Genomic DNA, 15,141 nt, shown 5'->3' with positions numbered 1-15,141 from the left:
TCTCTCTCCATGTTCAGTTGTCATGTGATCTTACATCACTGATCATGTAGACTATATTTACATATTTAACATTAACCCTTTATACGACAGTCTCTTAAATTGCTCCAGTATCTTTACTTCTCTCCTATCCATTTTACAAATCATTCAGTCATTGTGTGGAAAAGTGTCTCCTAACATCAGTTTCAAACTTGTCTTTTATTAGTTTTTCATCTATGTTGACTTGCAGTCAAGGTTTAACTTAAAGTAATGCCCAGGGTTTCTTTTTTTTTAAACTTACAATCTCACATTTCCTCTCATTTGCCTCCTTTCAAGATCAATGGGTCCAAGTTTTTTCAATGCTTTCCTCCTTGTTTGATCCACTGACACCCTTTGTTGCAAAGCTTCCAGAGTTTGGATAAATCCCTGGTGATCTGATGATCAAAACTGAGTACAATGTTCAAAATGTGGCCCAACCAGCACACTCGAGACTCAGACTTAAACTGTACTAATTTAGTAATATTGTTTAACATTCTGTTTGCTCCATTAATTGATACCTAGCTACTTCCAGGCAAGTCCCCACTTGCCCCTGGAACAAAAGACTTCATATTTATCTGTATTGGATTTCACCTGCCATAGTTCTGCTTCTTGTAAACATAGCCCTGGGCCCTCTGTGATTCCTTTACTCCTTCATTGGATAGGAAAGTAGGAATTGCTCAATGAATAATGGACCACAGTCCCTCTAGTTTGCCTACTACCATTGTGGTAGTCACATGATATAACAATAATGGAGTTGTTGACTAATCATGGTTATCAATCTCTATCAATTTATAACAGACACACACATGAGGTGAGAGAAATCCCAGTGGTGGAAAGCTTTGTGAACTGTTTGCCCAAAGTCACTTGTTCCTCACAAGCATGTTACACTTACCATATGTCATGTCTCAAATTACTTAAATACGATTGCTCCACCTCCCTCCGGCTATCATCTGCAAATTTGCCCAACATACGCTGTGCCCCTGCCAGTATTTAATTCCTCCACTACCAGTATATTCTGGCTGCAGTATGCACCATATGAACTCACTAAGGTTATGCCAACAACATCTCCTTTCTCTGTGACCTCTACAGCCAAGAACAACAAGAATAGTAATATCACAGGAACACCCTTACCACCAAACTTCCCTCCAAGTCAAACACAATCTTGACTTTGACATACATCACAATTGCCTCTTTGTCAATGGGTCAATACCCTACAATACACCCCTCACATCATGCCCACAATACCTGGTCACCAAGGAGCAGAGACCCCCATCTATACCAGGAACACCCACCCCCACCCCATGTTCCCACTACCCGGCTCCTGGGCAGCCTCTTCTGGACATTCCCCGCCAAATAGTGAACCAACCAATCAACCCAGTTGGCTTGTGGGTAATCTGCTGGAAATAAGTATGCATGCTGTGAGGTCAAAACACACTGTCTGCAGGGAAACCTGGACTTCCAATTTCTTGACCACAATTCTTCCTCCTGTATGACTAGAGAGACTTTGGTCCTGTGCAAATGTATTATTGTTGCAACAGGGAGAAAAAAATATATAAAAACAAGTCATTCATTTCCAAATGATTAATTGTAGCTTTCAATAAAATTCTTTTTTAGATGTTCTTATGCTTCCAATCTCTCCACATAACTGAAGTCCCTCATTGCTGGTATCAATCTGGTAAACCATCTCAGTGCCCTCTCCAAGGCTGTGGTAACCTCCCTAAAAAGTATAGGGCCTAGAATTATACACAATACAGGAGCTGAGGCCGAACCAGTGATTCGTAAAATTTTAGCACGACTTCCTTGCTATTGTATCCAGCTTACAAAGTCAAGAATGCCATAAGCTTTCTTAACTGTTTTTAGCATCTGGCCCTGCCATCTTCAAAGATTTTTGAACATGTACCCCCAGGTTCCTCTGCTCTTGCAGCACCCTCCCACCCACAACCCCTTCACCCTCCTCAAGCTAGTACCATTTAGATTATGCTGCCTCTCCATGTTGTTCTTTCCAAAGTGCATCACTTTACACTTACAGCATTAAGCTGAATCAAACATTTGTCAACCCGCTTCATCAGTCTGTCCATGCCTTCCTAAAGATTACTATCTTAATGGTGACTGCCACATTGCCAAGTTCTATATCATTCACAAAATTTGAAATCGTCCTCCCTATACAATTCATATACAATTGAAGTAGTGGATCTAATGCTAACCCCAAAGGGACTCCGCTGCATACTTTTCTCCAGTTAGAAAAACGTTTATTTACCACTAGTCCATGCATCTTATCCATTAGGCAATTACATATCTGAGTTACCAACATTCCAATAGTTTGTTATAAGATGCCTTATCAAACGCCTTTTGAAAATTCATGTATACAACATGTACTGCATCACCTTTGTTACGAGGACAGGAAGCTGTGACTAAGTGAGATCTACCTACAACTTCACCAGCTAACCACAGACATATTAAACTGTTTAAAAGAGACCTGTTTAAAAAAATATACAAAAAAAATAACGATCAAAAAAAAAGGCTATCCTGAGTTGCTTGATGTCTGATACTGTAAAGTTGACCACTTCTCTGGAAAGTTTCTATATGAATTGCACTGCAGACCTATTGCGTGAATTTTACACCTGTGGGTGTCAAGGTCCACTTAAAATAGGGACTCTCTCGAAAGGAAGGCATTAAAAATGCAAAGTGCTGGACTTTGATCAGCTATAGTTCTATCAAGACAATGGGAACTGCTAACTAGCCAGACACTCATCAAACATTCAAAACCCCCTGTGGAGAAAGAAATAACACCATCTCCTGTTGATTTCTATATTGAAATCTGTCAAAAGTTTTGGAGATGAAAAGATCAATAGATGGGATTACTTGGTCTGTAACAATGACTGTAAGCTGACTAATCAAATTCCTTTCTGGGAATATACAGACAGGAGTCTTAAAACCTGGTTCTGCCAAGCAGAATCAGGAGGAGGAGAGAGAAACATCACAGTCATCTAAAAACACTACTGGAAGAGAACAGTAAAGATCTCCTCCTCTTTCCATCTCTTTGAAGCTAAAAGAATGCCTTCAACAAAGACCTGAACCAAGTCAACTCGAGAATTCTACAGGAAATCAACTAACTTCAAACAGCCGCAATATTCAACAATTTACGCCTCAAAGACAAGAAAAGGACTAATCGTATGTTCTTTTAACTTATTATTGGACCCTAACTTCCCTACTTCTGATCTCTTTGTGTGTGTCATCACATCTTTTTTAAAATCTTTTCTCAGGTTTAGTGACTAATAAAATTATTCTTTCCTTGACTCAAGAAAACCCAGTTTGCTTGGCTTCTTATTAACAAATAAATACATTTGGATTGGAAAAGGTACTTAAGGGGAAAAGAAAAACTAAAAAAATTAAAACTTGTGTTGTGACTAACTGAGGGGGCTGTATAGAAGGGCAGCCATCTCACTTCTCCTTACCCAGTTGCAACACACCTTTAACCAGCTCTGTTACTTCATCACTCAATCAGGTTAGCCAGACACAATTTTCCTTTAATAATTCCAGGCCAACTGTCACTTATTAACCTACTGCTTCTACAATGTTCTCTAGTAGTTTTTCCACCACTGAAGTTAGACTGACCAGCTAGCAGCTATTAGTTTCTCTCTCCAAATTCTGAATAGAGGTCTAACAATTCTCCCATCCTCTGTCACCACATTCTCAAAGAAAATTAGGAAATGGCAACAATGCTGGAATTGCCAGTGATGCTCACATCCCAGGAACTAATTAAAAAAATCTGAGGAGGATTGAAAGCTTGTGCTCAGAGCTTCTGTCATCTCCACCATTGCTACCCTTGGCAATCTAGGATATGTCCCACCTGGACCAGGGTGATTTGTTAACTTTGAGTGATACCAAATTACTTAGCTCCTATTTTCTGTCTACTTTCATCCTACCCATTATCTCTACTCCCTCCTCCTCTGCAGCTGCAATGTTTACTGTGATGTTAATTTCATCCTCTTCTTTTGAGAAGAGAGATGCAACGTATTTATTCTGTACTTCAGACTTGCACTTCGCTTCTACAAGATTTCCTTTTTCATCTCTAATTGGCCCCATCATTCCTTTAACTATGCTTTTACTTTTTATTTGCCTGGAAAAGATTTTTGGGTCCCTTTTATGTTATCTATTAATCGTTTCTCATATTCTCTCCTTGCCCTTCCCATATCTCTTTTTCCCTCTGCACTCTCTGTATTCTGCAAAATACTCTGTATCTGACATTTGTCATAAACTCCCTTTATCTGTTTTATTTTAACCTTTATTTCCATGGCCATCCAAGGATCTCTGGCTTTGAATGCCCTACCTTTGCTTCCTATGAGAATATGCTTGATTTGTACTCAAACTATCCCCATCTTGAAGGCCTGCCATTGTTCATTCACTGCTTTCTTGACCCATTTTTGTTTCCAGTCCAACTGTGCCAAGCCCCTTCTCAAATCACTGAAATTGGCTTTTTTATTTGGAAGCTTATACAGTTGGCTTTCTTTGTCCTTTTTCATATTTATATTATGGTTACAATTACCCAGATGTTCTCCCAATGAAACACACTCCACTTAAGTACTATAACTACAAGAGCAGGTCACAGGCTTGGAATTATACAGTGAGTAACTCACCTCCTGGCTCCCCAAAGCCTGTCCACAATCTATAAGGTACAAGTCAGGAGTGTGATGAAATATTCCCCACTTGACTGGATGAGTGCAGCTCCAACAACACTCAAGGAGTTTGACACCATTCAGAACAAAGCAGCCCGTTTGATCCATCACCTCCACCATTCAATCCCTCCACCATCTGCATGATGCACTGCAGCAACTCACCAAAGCTCTCTCGACAGCACCCTCCAAACCCACGACCTCCACCACCTAGTAGAACAAGGGCAGCAGATGCACAGGAACACCACCACTTGCAAGTTCCCCTTTATGCCACACACCATCCTGACTTGGAACTATACACTGTTCCTTCACTATTGTTGGGTTAAAATCCTGGAACTCCCTTCCTACTAGCAGTTCAAGAAGGTGGCTCACCACCACATTCTCAATGGCAATTAGGGATGGGCAATACATACTGGTCTAGCGAGTGATGCCCACGTTCCATGGATGAAGAAAAAAAAACTTACTCTATTTCATTTCCTAGAACTAGATCCAACATTGCTTCCTTCGTCATTGACCTAGAAACATACCAATTAAGAAAGTTTTCTGTACACATTTTAGTAATTCTTCACCCTCCTTGTCCTTCACATTATTTTATCCCAGTCTATATTAAGGCACTTGAAGAACACAAGAACAAACAAAGTCGGAGCAGGTGTAGCCAATAGACCTCTTGAGCCTGCTTCGCTGTACAATAAGATCATGATGGATCTTCAACCTCAATTCCTCCACATTCCTGCTCTATCTCCATGTCCCTTAGTTCACTGAGTGTACAATCTATTGATCTCAATCTTGAATGTACTCAGTGACTGAATAACCACATGAATAGAGAAGCTGGGGTTGTTCTCCTTACAGCAGAGGAGGCTGAGGGGAGACTTAATAGAAATAATTAAAGTTATGATGCTTTACGATAGAACAATTCTTTGACATGTCAGCTGTGATTCAGTTGGTAGCACTCTCACCTCAATCAGAAAGATGTGGGTTCCAGAACTTGAGCACAAAAATTAAAGCTGAGACTCCAGAGCAGTACGGAAGAAGTGCTGCATTGTTGGAGATACCATCTTTCAGATGAGACATTAATCCAAGGCCCGCTTAGGTGGATGTAAAAGATCCCACAGCACTATTCCGAAGAATTGCATGGGAGTTACCCTTGTGTCCTGGCCAACATTTATCCCTCAATCAACATGACAAAAGCAGATTTCTCTTGTTATTATCACACTGTTGTTTGTCAGAGTTTGCTGTTTAGAGATTGGCTGCTGCACGTCCTAGATTCCTACACTTCAAAAGTACTTCATTGTCTGTAAAAGAATTTTGGGGTGTCCTGTGGTCATGAATCTGTTATATAAACATAAATCTTTCTTTCAGACAAGTGGGTCATAACCAGAGGTCATAGATTTAAAATAATTGGGGAAAGAACTAGAGGAAAAAGGAGGAGAATATTTTTCACACAGATGGTTGTTAAGATCTGTAGCATAATGAAACATTCCATAGGAAATTTCAAAAAGTATTTGCACACGTGCTTGAAGAGGACTAATTTGTCGGATTATTGGGGACAAGATGGAGTGTGGGACTAATGTGGACAGCTCTTTCAAAGAGGCAGCATGGTATGACAGGTTGAATGGCCTACTTCTGTGCTGTAAGATTCTGTGAATCTATTTGCCAAGGAACTTTGGGCCCATCATTTTCCTGTCACATGAGTGAAGCAATATTGAGCTTACCTATAGCTTAAACAGCAATCCCATAAAACCATTTGTTTTTAAATGTCATAGGATTATAATCAGGACTCTTGAGTTATAATCTCTTTGGGCATTACGCCAGCTTTTTTGCAGCTTTTGGTCAGCTTTTGCTAACTTCCTTTGTGTATGTTGATGATCCTACCACTCATCCGCATCATCACTAAGATCGCTTACTTCCACCTTTGTAACATTTCCTGACTTCAACCTTGCCTCAACCTATCTGCAGCTGAACCCTCATCATAAATAGAGCAATTGTCAGCGATTTTTTTGTGGAGCGTCCAACCTTATGGTCAGCGGACGGGCCAATCAGCCAGACGGCCTTTACATTTTTGATGAAGCCTCATCCAAGGGGACAGCATTTTCACATGGTTTGCTTTCAGGTGCTTGATTGTGTTGCATGGACATTTTTTGCCGCTTTTTTGTGCTTTATTTTATTATTCACAGGGCTGCAGCTCCCCGACGCAGCTGTCTGCTTTCAGGGAGCTCAGTGGAAGTGCTCACCCATGCCATCGGAAACATCACCGCCCGCCCTCTGCCCACCCCCACTCTGGCAGCGCTGAGCTTTTCAGCGCGCGTTTCACGCTGGCTGGCCGTTAATTGGCCAGCCAGTGTGAAATCGCGATCGGGGGCCGATTGCGGTCAGGGCCCATTTCCCCACCACTCCCGGGCCTGCCGATCCCGCCTGCCCGACGAGGGAAAAATTCAGGTCTATGCCTTTGTTACCTCTCGGTTTGATTATTCCAACGCTCTGCTGGCCTATTGAGCATTCCTGGTTTTAATCACTGGCAGCCATTTCTTCAGCTATCTCGGGGCTAAGCTCTGGATTTCCTCCCTAAAACATTCCATCTCTCTCCCTCTCTTTCCTCCTTCAGGTCGTTCATTAAAATCTGCCTTTTTGACCAAGCTTTTGGTCATCTAACCCCTCCACCACCAACTACACCTTCCACCCTGTGTTACCCCTGCACCTTCCACTGTTCGATTATGCTGATACAGGCAAGTCTTGAGTTTTTTCATTCTTAATGGGAGATCAGAGCACAATTTTTGTTCCTAAACATTTCCCCCTGAACAAGATTGAATTACTTTAGCATGATTGGCCTTTAAGAAGACCCTCACACCCCTTAACAGGCACTTTTTTGACTTTTCCATTAATATGCCTTTCAGCCCTTTTAAACTTGGATCAATGCATAGACTAACTACCCTCTGAACTGGCCTAGCAAGGTACTTATTGTATCAAACTGCTGCAGAAAAGCTGAAAAAGAATAAAACTGGACTGATCACCCAGCATCGACCTGGGTACCAGCAATGACAACTGCACACTGTGCCCAGTCGACCCTGCAAATTCCTCCTTACTAACATCTGGGGTTTGTGCCAAAATTGGTAGAACCGTTTCACAGACTAATTGAGCAACAGTCTGACATTGCCACTCTCACCAAATCATACCACACAGCCAATGTCTCAAACTCCTCCATCACCACTCCTGGATATGTCCTGGCAGACCCACTGGCAGAGATGAAGGCACAGTGTATACAGTCAGGAGGGAGCTGTCCTGGGAGTCCTCAACATTGACTCCAGCCCACATGAAGTCTCATGACATCTGGTCAAATATGAGCAAGCAAAACTTCTGATTACCACCTACTATCCTTTCTCAGCTGATGAATCAGTGCTCCTCCATGTTGGACACTGCTTGGTAGAAGCACTGAGGGTGGTAAGGGCACAGAATGTGACCTGGGTGGGGGACTTCAATGCCCAAAACCAAGTGGGCTCAGTATCACCACTACTGACTGAGCTGGCCGAGTCCTAAAGGACATAGCTGCTAGACTGGGTCTGCAGAAGGTAGTGAGGGAATCAACAGGAGGGAAGAACCTACTAGACCTTGTCGTCACTAATCTACCTATTCAGATGCATCTGTCCATGACAGTAATGGTAGGAGTGAACACTGCACAGTCCTTGTGAAGCAGTCTTGTCTTCACACTGAAGATGCTGTCTATCGTGTTGTGTGGCATGATCAGCGTGCAAAAGGGAACAGATTCAGAATAAATCCAGCATCTTAAAACTGGGCAACCATCAGGCAATTTTGCCCATAAGTGTTCGCAGAATTGTATTCAATCAGAATCTGTAACCTCATAGTCGAATTCTACCATTACCATCAAGTCTGGAGATCAGCTCTGATTCAAAGAACACTGCAGGGGAGCATACTAGGAGCAACAGCAGGCATGCCTAAAAATGTGCATGCTAAAAAGCAGAAGCAGTGTGCGATAGACAGAGCTAAGCAACACCACAAGTTCTGCATTTCTGCTGGTTCTTGTCATGAATGGTAGTGGACAATCAAACAGCTTACAAGAAGAGGAGGTTCCACAAATATCCTCATCCTCAATGATGGTGGTCAGTGTAAAAGACCAGGCTGATGCATTTACAACCATCTTCAACCAGAAGTGCTGAATGGATGATCCACCTCAGTCTCCTCCTGAAATCTCCAGCATCAGAAATGCCAGTCTCCAGTCAATTTGATTCACTCCACCTGACATCAAGAAACGGCTGAAGGCACGGGATACAACAAAGGTTATGGGCCTTGACAACATCCTGGTTGTGGTACTGAAGACTTGTGCTCCAGAACCAGTTGTGCCTTTAGACAGGCTGCTCCTGTACAGCTACAACACTGGCATCTACCCAAAAATGTGCAAACATTTTCCCGGTATTTCCTGTCCACAAAAAGCAGAACAAATCCAATCGAGCCAATTACTGCCCCGTCAGCCTACTCTTGATCATCAGCAAACTGATAGAAGGTGTCATCGACAGTGTTATCAAGCATCACTTACACAACAATAACCTGCTCATTATTTCTTAGTTTGGTTTTTGCCGTGGCCACTCAGCTCTAGACCATGTTGCAGGGGTTTTAATTCTTTGCAGGTCAGCCATGGTTCAGTTGGCAGCACTCTCACCACAATCAGAAGGATGTGGGTCATTACATACAAACATGGACAAAGGAGCTGAATTCCAGAGGTGAGGTGAGACCGACTGACCTTGACATCAAGGCAGCATGTGACCCAATATAGATTCAAGGAGCCCTAGCAAAACTGAGAATCAAGAGGAAAAACTCTCAATTGGTTGCAGTCACACCTATCACAAAGGAAGATTCTTGTGAATGTTGGAGGCCAATCATCTAGGCTCCAGGACATCACTGCAGGAGTTCCTCAGGGTAGAGTCCAAGGCCCAGCCATCTTCAGCTGCTTCATCAATGCCTTCTCTCCCTCATAATGTCAGAAGTGGGGATGTCTGCTAACTATTGCACAATGTTCCCTCACAATCACAATTACTCAGATACTGAAGCAGTCTGTACCCACTTGCAGCAAGGCCTGGACAACATTTAGACGTGGGCTGATTAGTGGCAAGTAACATTTGTGCCACATAAGTGCCAGGCAATGACCATCTCCAACAAGAGAGAATCTAACCATCACCCCTTGACATTCAACAGCATTATCATCACTGAAGCCCAACATCATCCTTGGGCTTACCCTTGACCAGAAACTGAGCTGGACCAACCATATAAATATTGTGGCTACAAAAGCAGGTCAGAGGCTGGAAATTCTGCAGCAAGTAACTCACCTCCTGACTCCCTAAAACTGTCCACCATCTCTACAAGGCAGAAGGCAGGAGTGTGATGGAATACCCTCTACTTGCCTGGATGAGTGCAGCTCCCGCAACACTCAAGAAGCTCAACACCATCCAAGAGAAAGCACCTCATTCACCACCTTAAACATTCATACCCTCCACCACTGATGCACAGTGATAGCAGGTGTACCATATACAAGATGCACTGCCTCATTTGACAGCACCTTCCAAGCCCACGACCTCTACCATCTAGATAGACAAGGGCAGTCGACGCATGGGAACACCCCACCACCTGCAATTTCCCCTCCAAGCCACACACCATCCTGACTTTGAACTATATCGTCGTTTCTTCACTGTTTTTGGGTCAAAAACCTGGGAATTCCTCTCCTCACAGCACTGTGGGTGTACCGACACCATATCGACTGCAGTGGTTCAAGAAGACAGCTCAGCACCACCTTCTCAAGTGCATTTAGGGATGGACAACAAATGCTGGCCTAGCCAGCGATGCCCAGATCTCATGAAAGAATAAAAAAAGTAACATTAGACATTGGTCTTTTGCTTTCTTTCTCATTATTACCGGTCTTGCTTACCTACTTACTCATGTCCACTTTTTCATTGCACTTTCTACTCGGAGGGAAATAACCCCTATTTCATCTTTATGCTACTTTGTATCTACGGTTTCACCATAACATGTTTCAATATTAATTGTCTTTGTAGTTCCGGACTTAGTTTTATAGACCCATAGAGAACATTAAAGGGCGTGATTGACGTTGCTTTTGTCTCTGTGTAACATTCATTACAAGTTAACATGGCAGGAGTTTCAAAATTAGACACAGTTAAAAAGAAACTAGCCTTCTAAATGTCAAAAATTAGATTCATTTTAAAAGAGCAAGTCATCGTAACATTTTAAGGCCATTACATGTAAACAGAAATCAAGGATACAGGACGGAAGCAGTAATCTGATCAAGAGATTCAAGTGACAGCATAAACAGCTATAGTGAAGATCTGGTAGTTTATTTGTTACCTGATGCCTGAAGCTGAACTAATTTCTTATAATCTCCGCCCAGCCTGTAATTTCGATCATGTAGGGTATTTTCTTCTCATCAGGGGCTAATTAAATTGGTTTCAAAGGTTGTAAAACACTGGCTGTATAACTTGCAAGTTACTTTAAGCCCTCATCCCCCTGTCAACAGAGAATGCGCAATAGGGAACTGTGGCATAACCTATTTATCCAACTGGCAAACATAATCAAATAATGTGCAAATGGCTAAATGTTCAGGGATGTAAAGAGAAATAGTTTAAAAGTTCAATGTTCTTATTAAGAATGTGACGAGTTTGATCAAAGTAACTCATAAGTAGATGGAATATCATAGGTTGAACAATGAATTGTGGCATAAGCAATTGATGCTTACTGCAGATAAAAGCAAAATACTGCGGATACTGGAAATCTGAAACAAAAACGGAAAATGCAAGGAAAACTCAGCAGGTCCAGCAGCATCTATGGAGTGAGAAACAGAGTTAACGTTTTGAGTCTGTATGACCTTTCTTCAGAGCTGAAGAGAAGTGGAAATGTGATGAAATTGGGTACGGCCCAATTTCGGTTCCTCTGATTCCCTTCGTTCTTTATTGTTTTTTACCTGGTTCTTTCATGTCTTTTCTTGCTTTTTACTCTCGTCGCCAGTTTGTTGGATCCAGTGTCCTGGTTTGTTGGGGCTGAAGGATCCGGTTACACACTTGTTTCGGGGTGACCGAATTGGTACAGTTAATAAAGCATACAGTATCCAAGGCTTTATTAATAGGAGCATAGAATACAAGAGTAAGAAGGTTATGTTGAACTTCTAAAGGACACTAGTTTGGCTTAAGCTGGAGTATTGCATCCAGTTCTGGGTGCCACCCTTCAGGAGAGCTGTGAAGGCATTGGAGAGAGTGCAGCAAAAATTCACAAGAATGGCTCTGGGGATGAGGAAATTCAGTTGCGAAGGTAGATTGAAGAAATTAGGACTGCTTTCCTTGGAGAGGAGAAGGTTGAGAGGAGATTTGAGAGAGGTATTCAAAATCATGAGGGGCCTGATCAGAGTAGGTAGGGAGGAACTGTTCCTACTCGTGAAAGGATCGAGAATGAGAGGGCAGAGATTTAAAATAATTGGTAAAAGAAGCAAAGGCGACACGAGGAAAAACTTTTTTTAAAGCAGCAAGTGGTTAAGGTCTGGAATGCACTGCCAGAGATTGTGATGGAGGAAGGTTCAATTGAGCCATTCAAAAGAGAATTAGACTTTAGCTGAAAAGGAAGAATATGCAGGGTTATGATGAGAAGGCGAGGGAATGCCACTCGGTGAGTTGCGCATTCGGAGAGCCAGTGCAGACACGATGGACCGAATAGCCTCCTTCTGCACTGTGATTCTGAGAAGCCTTAAAGTCAGGACAAAATCCTTCAGCACCTGTTACACCACTCTCTGTAGGCTTCAGCAGCTTTAAATAACAATACAAAGCACCAAACACTTCACAAGTTCAGCAACACTCGGTAAAAATCAAACAGCAAACAACCTACGATTAGTTGACGACCCCTTTAAACCGCACCAGCTGCATTGAGGGGATGGAGTGGGGTTGGGGGGGTGGGGTTGGGGAGGGTCCTTCCTACTGCTGAACTAGTTGGGCTGTGCAAAGTTGAAAGCGAGGGCTTTAGCTGGGGTTTTGAGCTCCAAAATGGCAGTGCTGGCATCAAATCAGCATTACACACTGATTAACATCACAATAAGCCTCCTCTGTGATCTTCCAGTGCAAGCTCACTGCCCTCACCAACCCGTCTGACTCACTCCAGAGGTCTGCGCCCATCTAGGGTGCCATTTTGGAGCTCAAAGGGCACTTGTACCACCCAAAAAACAGGTTGTTTAGATCCAAAGTTAGTGCCTTTAACATATGAACATAAGAATATATGTACGAATATACAAATTAGGAGCAGGAGTAGGCCATTTGGCTCCTCAAACATTAATGGACTTGCAAACACTTAAGTGAGGTATAAAAGAAACAGACATATATGACTTTAAGTAAGACAGCTCTTTTTGTTATGTGGGAAAAAATGAACCCCTTCTCCTTACAGGAGGCGTACTCAGCTGCTGAATCTAATTGTCTGGTGCTTCTGATGAGACTTAAAAGCTCATCACATGGCCTTCCATGTTTCCAGGGAAGCCAGTTATTGGAATTCACTCTTTGCTGGACATGTTATCAGTCAGCATAAAATATGAATGAAACAAAATTACAGTTCAAAGGACATAGGGATGTCACTTTATGATAGCTTTGAGTAACCAACAAGAAATTTGATCTTTCTGGAGGAAAAATTGACATCTTTTCCACCTGTCTCTATAAACCTTCAAGCTAAAGAGGATATGTTTAATAGGTAGAAACATTTCAGAAGTTTCTACCTACTCCATAAGAACTTATGAAGATATGAAGATATCGAAATTTTCTAAGCACAGACTGTAGATATCCACTATTAAGAGATGGGAGGTTTAAGGTGCTGGTTTTTTGCTTCTGAGGCGCGTTGCTCAAGTCAGGAAATTTCCTGACTCAGCAGAGTTGCCTCAGCTTAAAGGGATTTGCTACACCCAGGGCAGAATTTTCTGCCTGTCGGGCGGGCGAGCCCAACCCAATCTCCGGCAGGCAGGGAGCCATTTCCTGCTGGAGAAGCGAGCCCCGCCCCCATTTTACGTGGGCAGGCCAATTAAGGCCCGACCAGCATGGCGTCCGGCAGGCAGCACTATGCACTTCCTGTGCGGACAGGGTGGGGTGGGGATTCCCCAAAAGCGAGAGTGCGCTCTTTCGCGCATGTGCACATCTCCCTGAGGCTAAGTGCTGCCTCAGGGAGATCGCTGACACTTTTAAAAATATTAAAAATAGAAAAAAAATATTTCCCTAACATGTCCCCCTCATGTGACAATGTCACATGATATGGGACATGTTCATAATTAACTTAATAACCTTATTAAAAATTTTAAAACCCTGCATGAAACCTCATGGATGAGGTTTCATGTTTTCTCTATTTGCCCCCGGGGCTCCTGGCCTGCCCGCCAACCTTAAGGTTGGACGGGCAGGTCCTTTAATTGTTTAAATGGTCCTGTCAATGGCCTCAATTGGCCATTGACAGGTCGGCAGGTGCACAGCTGATTTTGCTGTGCCCCCGCCTTCCTGAAAATTTAAATGGGGCGGGATGACGTCAGGGGTTCCCGACATCATCCCGCATCATTTTATGTGTCAGCGAGCGGTCCCCGCCCCTTGCTCACTGACGGCAAAATTCTGCCCCCAATTTTTGTTCTGGGGAGGAGGAGGCAGGATAGAATTGGGCCAGTCGATCTCAGAAGCAGATTATAGATGGCCACATGGGCGGGCAGGTATTGAAGCGGGCTGGTTAGAAGGTGCACCCTAGTTCTCTGTGACAGTGTTGCAGTTGTTTTAGATGCTGTTAGGCCCTCTGTCCATCATCCCTCATACTCTCTCACCACCCACCCATCACCCCATGCTCCCTCCATGCCAACCCATGCCACCCCATACTCCCAAGCCACCTCCATGACCACTCACCCAGTATTCACAATGGGCAGACCTCAGGAGCCATGTGGAGATGAAAAAATAACTAAAATTCTAATAATCTAATAGTGCTCTCACTCATATTAATTTGACATTGAAAAATCTCTCATTCTTGAAACCTATTCAAATGTTTTAAATCCCCCCAAGTGTTCAATCTGTTATAAAAACAAACTTCTATTCAGCAACCACATCAAAGACAGCTAATCCTTTAATAGGCTCTTTAAACTGTCAATTAAAATGTGAACTCAGCTCCACCCCACTGTGATAGTTGCTTTTGTAACTTTTGAAACTCAGCCAAGCATTTATAATGATCTCAACTGTAATAACAACCATTGGGAAATGTCAATAAAGAAAACAGCTGAAACTTCAGGAACAGGTGGCAATGGCATTTCTAACCTACACCAGAGGCCTGTTAAAGATGTCCAGGAGAGGGCATTTTTTTTAACTCTAGTTGACGATTTCAACCTACTTTTTCATATTTAAAGGGCTATGAATTTAAAAGACTTCAGATTATGACACTTAAACAGACCTTAACT

General features: G+C 42.7%; 1 long non-coding RNA gene across 2 annotated transcripts in view; it reads right to left on the bottom strand.

The window, feature by feature from the left end:
* LOC144680362 (uncharacterized) overlaps nucleotides 1-15,141 on the bottom strand; it is a 195,222-nt gene that overhangs the window by 161,980 nt on the left and 18,101 nt on the right. Inside the window, exon 3 of one of the 2 annotated variants that reach the window (XR_013576549.1) lies at nucleotides 5,930-6,017. The exons of the other annotated variant lie outside the window; for it this stretch is intronic. This is a non-coding gene — a long non-coding RNA (uncharacterized LOC144680362). Of the gene's footprint in view, nucleotides 1-5,929; nucleotides 6,018-15,141 lie in introns of those variants that run through there. 2 annotated transcript variants of the gene reach the window in all.

Source organism: Cetorhinus maximus, chromosome 5 (assembly GCF_964194155.1).
Source record: "Cetorhinus maximus chromosome 5, sCetMax3.hap1.1, whole genome shotgun sequence".
Classification (NCBI taxonomy): Eukaryota; Metazoa; Chordata; class Chondrichthyes; order Lamniformes; family Cetorhinidae; genus Cetorhinus; species Cetorhinus maximus.
This window is presented reverse-complemented; position numbering and strand designations above follow the sequence as displayed.